The sequence below is a fragment of the Anolis carolinensis genome, chromosome 6, assembly GCF_035594765.1.
Source record: "Anolis carolinensis isolate JA03-04 chromosome 6, rAnoCar3.1.pri, whole genome shotgun sequence".
NCBI lineage: Eukaryota > Metazoa > Chordata > Lepidosauria > Squamata > Dactyloidae > Anolis > Anolis carolinensis.
This window is the reverse complement of record NC_085846.1, coordinates 19,467,424-19,481,004: the sequence shown is the minus strand read 5'-3', so window position 1 is coordinate 19,481,004 and position 13,581 is coordinate 19,467,424. Positions and strand designations below refer to the sequence as shown.

Below are 13,581 nucleotides of genomic sequence, written 5' to 3'. Positions count from 1 at the left end.
CTTGCTATCATGTAAAAACTGAAAATTAAATTCAATATACATACATCTCACTCAATGAGAAGGTCATATCTGCTTATGTACTCAACATGCATACAACAGTTCAAAATCACATTTGGGGGGCAAAGGAAAGAGACATGACAAAGGCATATTTTCACTGTTTACACATACATCCTACCTGAGGGATCTTGTAGATATCCAAGATAGTTGCCACGTGAAGTGAGGTTCGGGAGTCCAGTCCCCCAATTACTGCTACTAAGCTGTTATCTAATTTACATTTGTAATTGGGAACACATATTCCAGACAGGGATATAAACATGATTGCACTATAGAAGGCCCACTTTATGTTGAAATAGCTGTCATAAATGTGGAAGCCCAGAGTGACATTGGGTAGGATCTGCAGGTTTTCATTTATCTCCTGTATTGCAAATTCCAAAGCCAGAATATGTTGGTAATTCTTTGGCACCATACTAGAAGAGAAGTGAAATGAGAGTAAGCATGGAATGGCCCATACCCTTTATCACTTACTAAGTTAGAATGAGTGACTATCATTTCCTACGACCTCTTTACACTAGATCAAATTCCAATCCTACTTTAATAGCTAGATGCTACTCTGAGCAATCGAATATATAAATTGGTGTGAAAGAAAGGAAAGTAGAATGATGTAAAAAGCAGCAGGACAACTTTCAAAAAATTAAATACGCCCATTGTTAGCAATCCCTTTAATTTTATTCCTTTTAACAACTTTTCTGAGCCTGCCATAGCCAGATTTGATTATTGAGATGGCAAAACCAAGAAAAAGTAGAAATAGTTAACTGTCAGATCCTGATAATAAAATCTAACTGGGAGGAAGACGTCAATCTAATAATGCTGGAGAAGGAGTGGAAATATTAATGTTGGAAAGTATGGCAGTGAGCACTAGGTGTGAAATCAAAAGAAAAGTTATTTTGGGATCTTACAATGTGTGTTTTTATTACACTTTGACAACATTGTTCATTATATTTTCTCTGGCTTAAAATTATCATTGATTTACCATTGCTTTTTAAAAATTATACATAGTTTATAACTTATAAATTATAACTAGTGATAAATTACTGCCACAAGAATATGGTTGAAGTTTAGCAGAAATTTGATTCCTGGTGATACTAAAATATATGTTTTTTGCAGCCCACATTATAATAGCTGGAAGATTCCAGAGATACCATCAATTGTAGAAGGGAAACAAAAGAGATAGACATATATGTTACTGCACATAATATCCAGTCATGTGCATTGTGAAATAGCCAGGTCTTGAGAAATAAAGCAACCTGTAACCAATTTTAGTTCCAATTAGACTAACATTAAATTGGTAAATCAAAAATTATCATAGGTTCCACTCATTTAATGGATCTTTTTTCGTTAGCATTAAATCTCTCACATTTCATGAAGATGCAGGAATAGATGATGCACCATTTTTTCAGAAGAATACACATGCATAAACACACATACACACACACATACAGTTGCTAAAAAGGATGGAAAAACAGAAAATTAACGTCTTACATATTCTCTTCAATCATTGATTTTGGTCTTTCTGTGAAGGTGATTTCATTGGAAACAATTATAGCCTGTGATGCAACAAAACCAAGAAGAAGCTTTCCTGGGTGAAGATACTTGTGAAGTGGAGGGTAAGGATAATGGATCATGCACTGGATTTTCTGTGCCTTGTTCTTTAAGTGAGGAAGTATGCCAGGTATCAAAATCATTAATATCATCATTCTTAGAAATCTTTCCTCCACTGACATTTCATCAATATTTTAATCTATAACATTTCAGTTAGGATTTCCAAGTTTCAGCTTTAACTGAAATGATTGCTCAGACAAGGTGTTTATCCTGAAAGATGGAATAGCTGGATTATAGATACCTATCTTCTTTAATCCTAATCCTTAGACCTGGTAAAATATGGTACTATGATATATTTATAAATGCATCACTGATTTGAGTTTTTTTTCTTAGTCCCCATGAAACAAATTTACAATTCAATTAAAAAGTCAACACTACTTCAAAGTCAGGGATCCCTGGGGAGTTGGAACAAAAATATGTTTGTCACATTTGAAAAAAAAAATAATTTAATGATGTGGGTGCTCTGAGAATTGCGTGTTTTTCAGGTACAAAGACAAGATTATCTTTCATTCAAGCTGTGTTCCAGGATATACTGAGAGAAAATAAACCTAATTCAACGCAGACATTTTTCTAATTATACTGTAAAGTAACATTAGACCCACTTGTACATGAAATGATAGTACCAAAAATGATTCAAAGTTCAATATTTTTGTCCCAAGAAAATGTGGAAAGAATGATGTTTACTTCATAAGATATTATGCAGTATAGGAAGATATTGTGTGCAGTATGGAAAGATAATGTATGATAAGATATTGTGTGTAGTATGAGAAGAAAAATAAATATGGATATTGCTGTATGCCTGTCTTGTTGGAGTCCTTGTATATGTATTTGTTATACCTTCTCTTTATTTATTTATTTATTCCATTTCTATACCGCTTTTCTCACCCCTAGGGGGACTCAAAGTGGTTTAACAGTATAGTAAATGGCAAAGATTCAATGCCTCACAATCACATAAAAGAAAACATTACAGGCCGTCTTGTGTCCAGAATGGTGAATTGGATGGTTTGATTTATCATTTTAAAAATGGATAAAAAGATAAAAAAGCTTTTTCCTATTCTGTGGGTGCAGCAACACAGGAAGCTTAACATATTGCATAGGAACAACAAAGGGAAGCCGGGTGGTGACTGTTTCCTCCCCATGGGATGGAGTAAGGGGGAAGCCACAATGCATGGCGAGTCCCATAGGTAATGTGATGAGATCCTAGGTCATGTTTAAGGCCCCAGGTCACCATGATAGAATCATGAAATTGGTTTCTCTGTATATAAATGCTGTAAATAAATAAATAAATAAATAAATACTATCAGAGGTGGAGAAAAATCTGGGCATTGTCCCAAATGAAGCAACTGAAGCCAAATTATGTTGCCTTATTTCTGCTAGAAGGGTTCAAGCCCTAGTCAACCTCTTCAAATATAGATTACTGTTGTTCACAGAATAAGTATGGTACCAGATATTAAAAAAGGATGACACTGATGTTGAATATTTTAAAAGATATTTTTATTAGGCTAGCTGAGAATGACACCAAATACATCAGGACAGGAAAAATACATGCAAAATACAGCACATACATACAGAGCAACTAACACCTGCGGATTTTTGTTGTTGTTGAAAAATAGCAGAAATAAAGAAACCAGATACAAAGATTATGTTAAATAAAAACCGCTTTATTTTAACTATTAACCTAGTTAAATTTTAAGTCCCAAGAGCTGTAAAGGGGGAGAAAAGCGTAGTGTGAGAACAAATCTTTTTACCTAGAGCTGGGGTGCACCTACACTGTAAAATGAAGGTAGTTTGACACCACTTAAATGACCATGACTAAATGCTATGGAATCCTGAGGTTTGTAGTTTGTTGAGGCACCAGCGCTTTTTGGCAGAAGAAGCTAAAGGCTTTCTAAAACTATAACTCTTATGATTCCATAGCATTGTACTTAATGTGATGTATTAATGTTATAGGGCAGATGCAGTCCTACACCCCTGCTCCCCTTAGCCAAAACACCTGAGTCTTAAAGAGAATCCAAAGGCTGGGTTGCTTTCTGTCTAGCCAATACTGGAAGGCCCAAGAGGCCTGAAGGTGGTGACTTAAAGTGGGAGCTCAACTCCCAGGGAAATCTACTTCTCAACTTTTCATGACTGTTGAACTAAAGAGGCAGATACAAAGACATACCCTTCACCAAATGAATTAGTCACTCTCCGGATACAGAAATGTCTAGGTCCAGAAAAATCTACCCAAATGCTTCAAATGATATCTTTATGCTGAAACTAAAAAAGTGATCTCCAGGGTTCAATTCTGACAATGATATCAGATTATGCTCCCCAGTCCTTCTTTGAGGTTGTGTGGGTACACAATTCTAATGTCAGCTGAAGTAACCACGATGGCCAGGAATATGGATGGAGCTTGTGCATGGCTAGGGGTGGTGGCAGGGACTTGGTCATGATCCATCCCTTTCCTTGTGCTGATGAGCACAGGAAAAGGCTGATGGTGCTAGTGTCCAGTCTTAACAGTGAGTTGGGCTAAACAGGATTTCCAATATAGTTGGTTTAAAGCCAAAGTCTCCAAGATACCCACCAGAAATTGCTGTGTATTGTGGGGACAGCAGCCTTCCATTTAGGGTGCATCCAGGGTTTTTGCAAGTGTAGAAAAGCCATTTGTAAGAGAAGATCTTACAAAACCAAAGGTCTTCTGAAGCTATTAACTTCTCTCCTCTCTTATAATTATTGCAGTTATGATATCGTTTAGATCCAACCTCGTCAGTCAGAAGTGTTAGGAATATACTTGAACTAGGAGATGATTGAAAAGATGAAATAATCAAGGATAATATAGCCCAACCAAAACAAATTCTTAGTTTCTTGGTTTGTTTCTGGGGTTATTTGGGGCACTGATTCAGAAAATTGCATTGGATAGACTGCATCAGGTCTAGTTTCTTAGATACGGTTATCATGATTTTCTATGAGTGAACAGATGAATAATGGCATTATTTTCTCTATCTCAAAAACGAGAAGTGATATGGAAAAACTGGAGCCATTATTAGAATCAGCAGGGCAAATATACCCAGAAACAGGGCTAACATCTAAGGCATCAAAATGTGTGTGGGATAGTGTAATTTGAATGATGTTGGAACTAATATTGGTTATGATAAGTAGCATTGGCTCTAGATAAACAAGGTAAACTAACCTTACCCCAGCCAGGAAGAATAAATATTGTTTAATGTATTACATAATTCTTTTTGAATTTAATTAAGAATGAAAACTCACTATTTGCTATGAAAATGTGTTAGCACAAAAGAAAGAAAATGGCTGAGCTTGGGCAAGTCACACTTCCTCAAGTTGGATGCACTCACCTATGTCCCAGGATTTGATCCCAGATTATCAGTTTATCCCAGATTATCTGGCAGTGTAGATTCGTATAATCCAATCCAAAACAGATAATCTGGGATCAGATCCTGGTATATAGGGCAGTGTAGATCCTGCCTCTGTCTCAAAAAACAGAACAAAAACCTTTAGTCGCCTTAGGGGTCCCTCTCTACAAGTCAGAACCAACCTGAAGACACGCAGCAGCAACAACAACAACAACTTGTCCAACAGTATATGAGACAGTATTCACCGAAGAAAGAACTGAACATTACAGAAACAAAATTAGGGGGGAAATTTCATCTCTTATTGAGCTTCTTTTAATAACAACAACAACAACAATTATGATGATGTGCTTTATTTCTGATTTTATGCAATGTTTATACCGGGCAACATTGCAAATAGCTTTTAAGAATCACATAGTGGTTCTCACAACAGGAAAAAATTGTTGAAATTATTCATGGCTACTTTTATGAAGAAGTTATATTGCAAGGCACAGATACAAATATTAATCAACATTTTCTATTTATTAGTTGTTTCCTGTTGTTCACCTCTGGCCTCAACAAAATAATATAACATTTAGGAGAAAAAATGCAACCCAGAAGTCCTGAGCTTGAGGCTAACAGGGAAAAGACCTCCATAGCTACCATATATTTTCCTTTTACACTCAGATGGATTGGAACAAAGAATACCCAAACACTACAAAAAAATAAACATGCTGAAAGTTATAAACTTGGCTTCATTGAAACGGTCAGGTAGCTTTCTAGCAAGGAAAGCTACAGTGAAACAAATGGTGGACAAGAAGCCAAGGTAGCCTAAAACACAATAAAACAAAAGTATAGATCCCTCATTGCATTCCAGTATGATTTCTTTGGTCATAGAATGTGTGTCAACATCTGGGAATGGAGGAAATCTTGCCATCCACACAGTACAAATGACTGCTTGGATAATGGAACCTACAAAAACTATCACTTTGGGAAATCTCTTCCCCACCCACTTCTTCATCCGAGAGCCTGGCTTTACAGCCATAAAAGCTAGTACTACTGTGATAGTTTTTGCCAGGACACAAGAAACAGCCACTGAGAAGACAACGCCAAAAGCAGTTTGACGAAACAGACAAGTCACCTGTTGAGGCCTGCCAATGAATAACAATGTGCAAAGAAAGCAGAGTAGCAGTGAGATGAGGAGACTGTATGAAAGATCCCGGTTGTGGGCTATGACAATAGGAGTATTGTGATGCTTCAGAAAAATCCCTAGCACACAACCTGTAATCAAAGTAAAGAAAATAGCAAAACATGCTAAACAGAGTCCCAATGGTTCTTCAAAGGACAAGACATTTATATATTTGGGAATACATAAATCATGTTTTTTATTTGAAAACTTTTTATCTGTGCATTTATAACAATCATTCATGTCTGAAAAAGAAGAAAAGATGCTTCAGTCTATGCTTACATGATACTATAAACCTGATCAATGTACTATAGCTCAGTAGGGGAAATTTCATATTCCAAATGAGGATGAATTATTACTCCCAACATATCTCACCACTGACCAGGCTGACTAAGGCTTAGATCCTGGTAAGGTAAGGTAAAGGTTTTCCCCTGACGTTAAATGCAATCGTGTCTGACTCTGGGGGTTGGTGCTCATCTCCATTTCTAAGCCGAAGAGCCGACGTTGTCCGTAGACACCTCCAAGGTCATGTGGCCAGCGGACTGGATGAGGAGGAACAAGCTGAGGATCAATCCCGACAAGACAGAGGCCCTCCTGGTCAGTCGCGCGTCGGATCGGGGTATTGGGTGGCAACCTGTGCTGGACGGGGTTGCACTCCCCCTGAAGTCACAGGTCCACACTTTAGGGGTCCTCCTGGACTCAGCGTTGACGCTTGAGGCGCAGGTGTCGGCGGTGGCCGGGAGGGCTTTCGCACAACTCAAGCTTGTGCACCAACTGCGACCATACCTCGTGAAGTCTGACTTGACCACGGTGGTGCATGCCTTAGTTACCTCTAGACTGGACTACTGTAATGCGCTCTACGTGGGGCTTCCCTTGAAGACGGCCCGGAAACTACAATTGGTCCAGCGCTCGGCTGCCAGGTTAATTACGGGGGCGAGTTACAGGGAGAGATCTACTCCCCTGTTCAAGGAGCTCCACTGGCTGCCTTTTACTTTCCGGTCCCAATTCAAGGTGTATACCATCACATATAAAGCCCTGAACGGTTTGGGACCCACCTACCTTCGTGACCGTATCTCCTACCACAAGCCTACACGATTGTGATGACTCATGGGCCTTGTAGTCCTGTTCCTAGTACTATTGTGGCAGACGAAGAGGAAAACATGAGGTTTTCGCCGGTTCAGCAAGAGCCGGAGTCCCTTCACCTGCAGGATGTTGATGTTTGCCCTCAAGAATTCAGCCAAACAGGCCTTGGGCAGAACTCCCCTCCGTTTCCCAGGAAGGAATCTTATTCTAGAGAAAGGGGAGTCAGAGAAGCCCAACGGAGGAGTTTACGCATAGCTGCCAAACATCAAGCTGATTAGGCCTGCTTCCCTTGGGAAATTCTAAGGAGTCACATATCTGGACAGAGTTGGGTTTCGCTTCTCGTTCTCTAGGGAAAGAGTTCTGTTGGCGGGAAAACGAGACCCAATATAGGTGTTTGGCGCGAGGGATTCTTTGCGGAGTCAATTGATCACCTTCAGGAGACAGATCGTGTGTGGACTTCATACCCCAGTTCCTTGCTTCCCGGATCAAGCTTCAAGCCTTGCCCTGCCTCGCGGTTTTACCACGGACCCTGCTTCATGCTTCATGTTTTGCCTTGTCTCCAGTCACGGACCTAGTCAAGAATCAAGTTTATTTCCAGCCTTGTTGTCAAGCTTCATTGGACTCTAAGACTCTGTTATTTCCCCACACTATTGCTTGGCAAAGTGTGTGTTTCGGTCAAGTGGATTAAAACTTTGAACTCTAATATCATTTATTGGACAATACATTTTTGGACTATATTTGACCTCATTTGAAAGGTCTGCTTCTGAACTATATTCTTCACTTGTTTTTATTGATTTTATATATTTCTTTAATAAAGATATTAGATAGAGACTGGCCTCTGTGTAAGGTTATTGGTGCCCAGCAGCCAGGGACCTGACAACGATCCCTTCGCTCATCAGGGGAAGCTCTCCTGTCCCCACTCCCGATATCCCAGACCCGCCTTGTGGGAACAAGGGAGAGGGCCTTTTCTTCTGTGGCCCCCCGATTGTGGAATTCTCTGCCCGCGGAGATTAGGCAAGCCCCCACACTAGCAGCCTTCAAGAAAGACTTGAAAACATGGCTCTTTCGCTGCGCTTTTGGAGAGTAACCATTTTATATTTCTTTTCCGTTACTCCCCCTAATATCTATCCTCCAGAATACCCCACTCCCTTATGACCCTGTTCGCTGTGGTTTTTATTTTTATGTCTTTCTCACCCCGAGTTTTAACTTAATGTTCATGTGGTCTGCCCTTGTTTTTATTGTCTCCTTGTTTTATTTTGTAATGGATATTATTTACTGTATTGTTTATTGTATTGTGTTGTGCTGTTCTTTTATATGCTGTTTACATTGTATTGTTTTGGGCGTGGCCCCATGTAAGCCGCCCCGAGTCCCCATTGGGGAGATGGTGGCGGGGTATAAATAAAGTTTTATTATTATTATTTATTATTATGACTGCATGGAGCACCGTTACCTTCCCGCCGGAGCGGTACCTATTGATCTACTCATATTGGCATGTTTTTGAACTGCTAGGTTGGCAGGAGCTGGAGCTAACAGAGGACGCTCACGCCGCTCCCGGGGTTTGAACCTGAGACCTTTCGGTCTCCAGCTCAGTGCTTTAACGCACTTCGCCACCGGGGCTCCTAGATCCTGGTAGTAGGTCCCAATTATAACAGATTAATTGAATTAACTGTTGAATGGTGGGTAAATAGGTCGATATATTCCACTGATTCATTTCATCTACTTTAGTTGAACCTTTCAATGGGATTTAAGCCTAGAGTTGATAAAACATGAGATTCAACCACTTCAGAAGGACATTTCCCACCTTCTCATATGTCAGAATGAAATTTATGATTCCAAATAGAAGTTTTGCACAGTTCTGTTCTTACAAAATATGACAGCAGTGGATAAAGTTGGTTTATTTAAATGTCTTGGGTGGTTTAAACTTTTGCTCCTGAAGTCAGAACATCTGACCTTGGAGCATCAACCACATAAGCCTGATTCTTTGGATTTCAAGTGATCTGTTTGATCAATTATGGACATGATTAATTTTTTACCTGACTGATTTGAAATCTTTCCTTTTGGACATGAGATGCAATCATAGCAGCAAAATGGTTCGCCTTTTCTTTTTTTCTTATAAGAGCCAGGATGACAGCTCTGAGTACATAGAGAAGATGGCCGAGTCTACAAAAATAAAGAGAAGGATTTTAATTGTGCAAACAATTCCTTTTGAACCTTAGAAATTCTGGAGCCATTTTAATGTTAACATCAGAGAAACTGGTTTTCCATGGAATTTTCCCATTCCAATAAGCAAATATTAGAAATGGTGGGCCAATGTTGAAGTTTTGAACTGAAAGTATCTTTCAAAAAGTGCACATGATAATTGAAATTGTAATGGTGCCTTATGCAAGCATATGTTTTCCCAAGAGTAGAAGTTGGACGTTTTAGTGCAATGAGGAATATCAAGACCCAACTGAAGTTATAGAAGTGAGGTTGTGCATTTGCTGCTGTTGCACATGCATTTGCAATTTGGGTTCTGTAAAGTTGTTATTCAAAAGCATGGCTTAGCACAAACAATGCATGACTCCACTATATACAGAGTAAAGAGTATGCAACCCCAGTGCAGGATCATTATCAATATAATTTGTTAAGCAGTCACACTGAAGAAGAGACAATATAAATAAGACATTTCAATCATAATTCAGCTCTAATGTGACTGCAAGAGAGCCACAGCATCATAAGCCCTTCCAAAAATGCTCTTATTCTTCCAAAATTGCATTTTATTAGCCTAGTGTGATAAAATGCATAGTCTCCCAACTGAACTCTACCTGATTAAACCAGCTATGCCAAGTTATCATGTTCTCATTTATAGAGAACACTTGGTCTGAAGAAGCCATGGGATCCACCCTTTCTACTTTCACTTTATGAAATGATTGGTTGGAAGAAATGATCCAGTTGACAACATCAAATCCAGCTATTAACTTCCTGCTTTGATCAAAGGAAATTTGGTCTCCAGCACTGTTGTTAAATGAGACACACCTCAGAAAGTGGTGGAGCTAGATGGAGAGAAATGCGCAGAGAAAGATTGGAAAAACAGTTTAAGTTGATTACAATCTTTTCAAACTTTCCAAGTCTCATTCACTCATTCAAAACCCTAGCTGAATCAACTTAGGGTTTTGGGTGCCCCAAAACAAGCAGTCCGTTTTCAGTGCCATCAATCCTCTCATGTGCAAAATAACAAAACTAGAGGTATTTCCTTACATATGGATACTCCTCAGTTAGTAATTTTTAAAACATTATTTTTGCTATTTATGTAGATTGCTGGTATACAGGATTTCTGAATGTTGATTTAAACCTTGACTGAAAATCCTGATTTTACCAGAATTTGAATAGAAGCATGACTTCTAGTTCTTTAACAAGTATGTCTGGTTCCCTCTCTCCCACAAGTTTGAAAGAATTAGAGTAATTTACCATTTCCCCATCTATATTGCATTTCATTTTATTAAATTAGGAAGATGGTTTAGCGTGCATTCTGCCCTACTAAAAGTATAAGCTGTTTATAATTTTAATTAAAATGTGAGTTTGCGCTTATTCTATCCATATATCTTATGTATCTAGTAAGTTCTGTTTCACAGATCTTGTGAAGGTTATTTGGAAAAGAAAACAGGCTCTATTGTGTTGAACACATACCCATTCACATTCCACATTTTCTGAAGATTATGTGGAAGAGATGACAAGGAATGGGCCTGAATGCAACAATGTAAGCAATAGAAAATACAAGAGGAGTGTTCTCATCATCATTTTCCATTCTGTCTCAAACACGACTTCAGAATAAAATGGAAACTACCACAGAATACAAATATATCTTGAAAATTAATGATAAAATATGGACATTGGGAGATAATTAAATATAAAATTAGATCCTACTTATATGATGATACATGAGGAAAGAAAGCCACTACCTTCCATTGCTGTTTATTTTTGAGTTGCAGTCCACCTCTGTCCACTTTGTTTTTGTATTTTAGCCTAGATGATAGCATAGCATGTAAGGCGTGAGCCAGTGCATAGATGGAATTGTAGATGCTGTAGCTGTGTCCAGTCATGCTCATTTCAAAAACAGATCCTGGGAGACTCTCCAGATTCTCCTCTCCTGAGCAAATAGTCCCAACTATCTCATCCCCCGATATATGTGGAAATGTACAGCCAAAGATCTGCTGCCAGAAATCCATGATAAAACCATCTGATTTTGCACTGACAAGATTTCTGCCCCCAGCAAATTGCTGAAATCCTGGTAGATCACGAGTGTGGATTGTAAAAGATATACTTCCATGGAATATTTGGTCATCCCAAATCTTTTGAAAGGCAAATGAAGTGAATTCTATTGGTGATGATATTATGAAGACCTTGCCATTTGATTCATTGTCTATCTGTTCTCCTGATATATATGGCAAGCATCGCAATAACCCAATGAAATAAGATTCTCCATATATCACCAAAACATTGACATTGCTGCTTGTGACTTTACTATGCAATTTCACCCCATCTTGCAGAGCATCATATATGTCAGCAACAGACCTCATTATGGGCAATTGTTCTATGAAAGCAAAACAGATACCATCCTTTGAAAATTTTGGAAACACAGTTTTCACAAATCTTTCTCCACTGTCATTATCCATGGTAATGATACCAATCCATGTCCACCTGAAATGCAAAAGCAAAGAGAGAATCCCTTCATACTGAAAGTGTCCAGAGGGGACCATTTGATAGAAGGAATATCCTGAGGTTTTATCATTTGTTTCTGGTGCAAAGCCATATATGAGCTGAAGGTACAGATGAGGAGGAGGAAAGAGAAAGAATATATCCACATTAGAATATTACATTCATGTTTTCAAATTGTATTCCATGTATTATGTCTTACAACATGTTTGCAAGATTAAGAAATTAGTGCTTATCTCAATTACATATGTAGTCAAACACTTTTTCAAAGTAAAGCATGTTTCTGGGTATACACAGGCAAAACAAGCATTAATTGCCTCTTTGTAAATAATGCATGGATCAAAAAAAAAAAAAAACCAGGATTTTAAGTAAACCTGGACAGAGAATATGAATGGAAAGCAAATCTTTTTGTAGATACTACAGAGATAAGTCTTATTACTCAGAACAATAGTTTCCAACTTTTGGTCCTCTAGGTATTTTGAACTTCAACTGCCAGCATTCCTGATAGTTGGGCAAGGTGCCAAGGGCTTCTGGGAGTTAAAGTCCAAAACATCTGGAGGACCAAAGGTTAGGAACCACTGGCCTAGAATCTAGGTCTTAAATAAAGGGACTGCTAACAAAAGTATATATATTTTTTCAGATCGGTTATCCATCTGGTAACAAAGTTTGTCTTTCTTTCTCTCTTACACACGTGCACACATATAAAAGCATAAATGACAACTGAATATTTTTATTCAGTAACCAGTCCAGGAAAGTGGCTCCAATATCATAGAATGGGAAATTTGCTCCAGGCTTTAACCTGAATGTTAAAGAAGTTGTCCAAGGTGCTAGACCGTATTTCCTAAACACAGTCACCATCTCAGGTTAAATGGAAAAGAAGAGATATATCAATCCGTGGTGTTGAAACTGCCAGTCTCCACTAATGGTAACTATGGAATGTGTGTTTCTAGGGGATAATAATAGTTGTTGTTGTTTATTTATTTATTTATTTACAGTATTTATATTCCGCCCTTCTCACCCCGAAGGGGACTCAGGGCGGATCACATTATAACACACATAGGGCAAACATTCAATGCCCATAAACACATCAAACAGAGACTGAGAGACACACGCAGAGGCAAGTTAACCATCTTCTGAGGGGATGTTCGATTCTGGCCACAGGGGGGAGCAGCTGCTTCATCATCCACACTGACGGCACTTCCTCATTCCAGGTCGTAAATTAGTTAATCTTGCCTCCCCACTTTATAAGTGGTACCTTATCTCCTACTTGATAGATGCAACTATCTTTCGGGTTGCTAGGTCAGCAACGAGCAGGGGCTATTTTTTATTTTTAATTGACGGGTGCTCACCCCGCCACGGGCTGGCCTCGAACTCATGACCTCATGGTCAGAGTGATTTAAGGCAGCTGCTCAACAGCTGCGCCACAGTTTCCAAATTCATAGTCCAAACTCAAACCACTATACACTTTGAGGGATTTTCATGGGCTTGACAAAGAGCTAGGTGAAGTTTGTCTCTTGATGTGGAAAAAAAAAAACCCTAGGTAATCTTTGCTTTAGGAGATGGCAACTCTTATCATTCCATCCCCTGCACCATTATAAGCTGCAGCTGTTCATGACTTTGTGCATGGGAGTG

The 13,581-nt window shown here is 38.8% G+C and overlaps 1 pseudogene; it reads right to left on the bottom strand.

The window, feature by feature from the left end:
- Window positions 1–5,468: 5,468 nt before the first annotated feature.
- LOC107983273 (vomeronasal type-2 receptor 26-like) lies at window positions 5,469–11,336 on the bottom strand (annotated as a pseudogene).
- Between the last annotated feature and the right edge of the window lie 2,245 nt (window positions 11,337–13,581).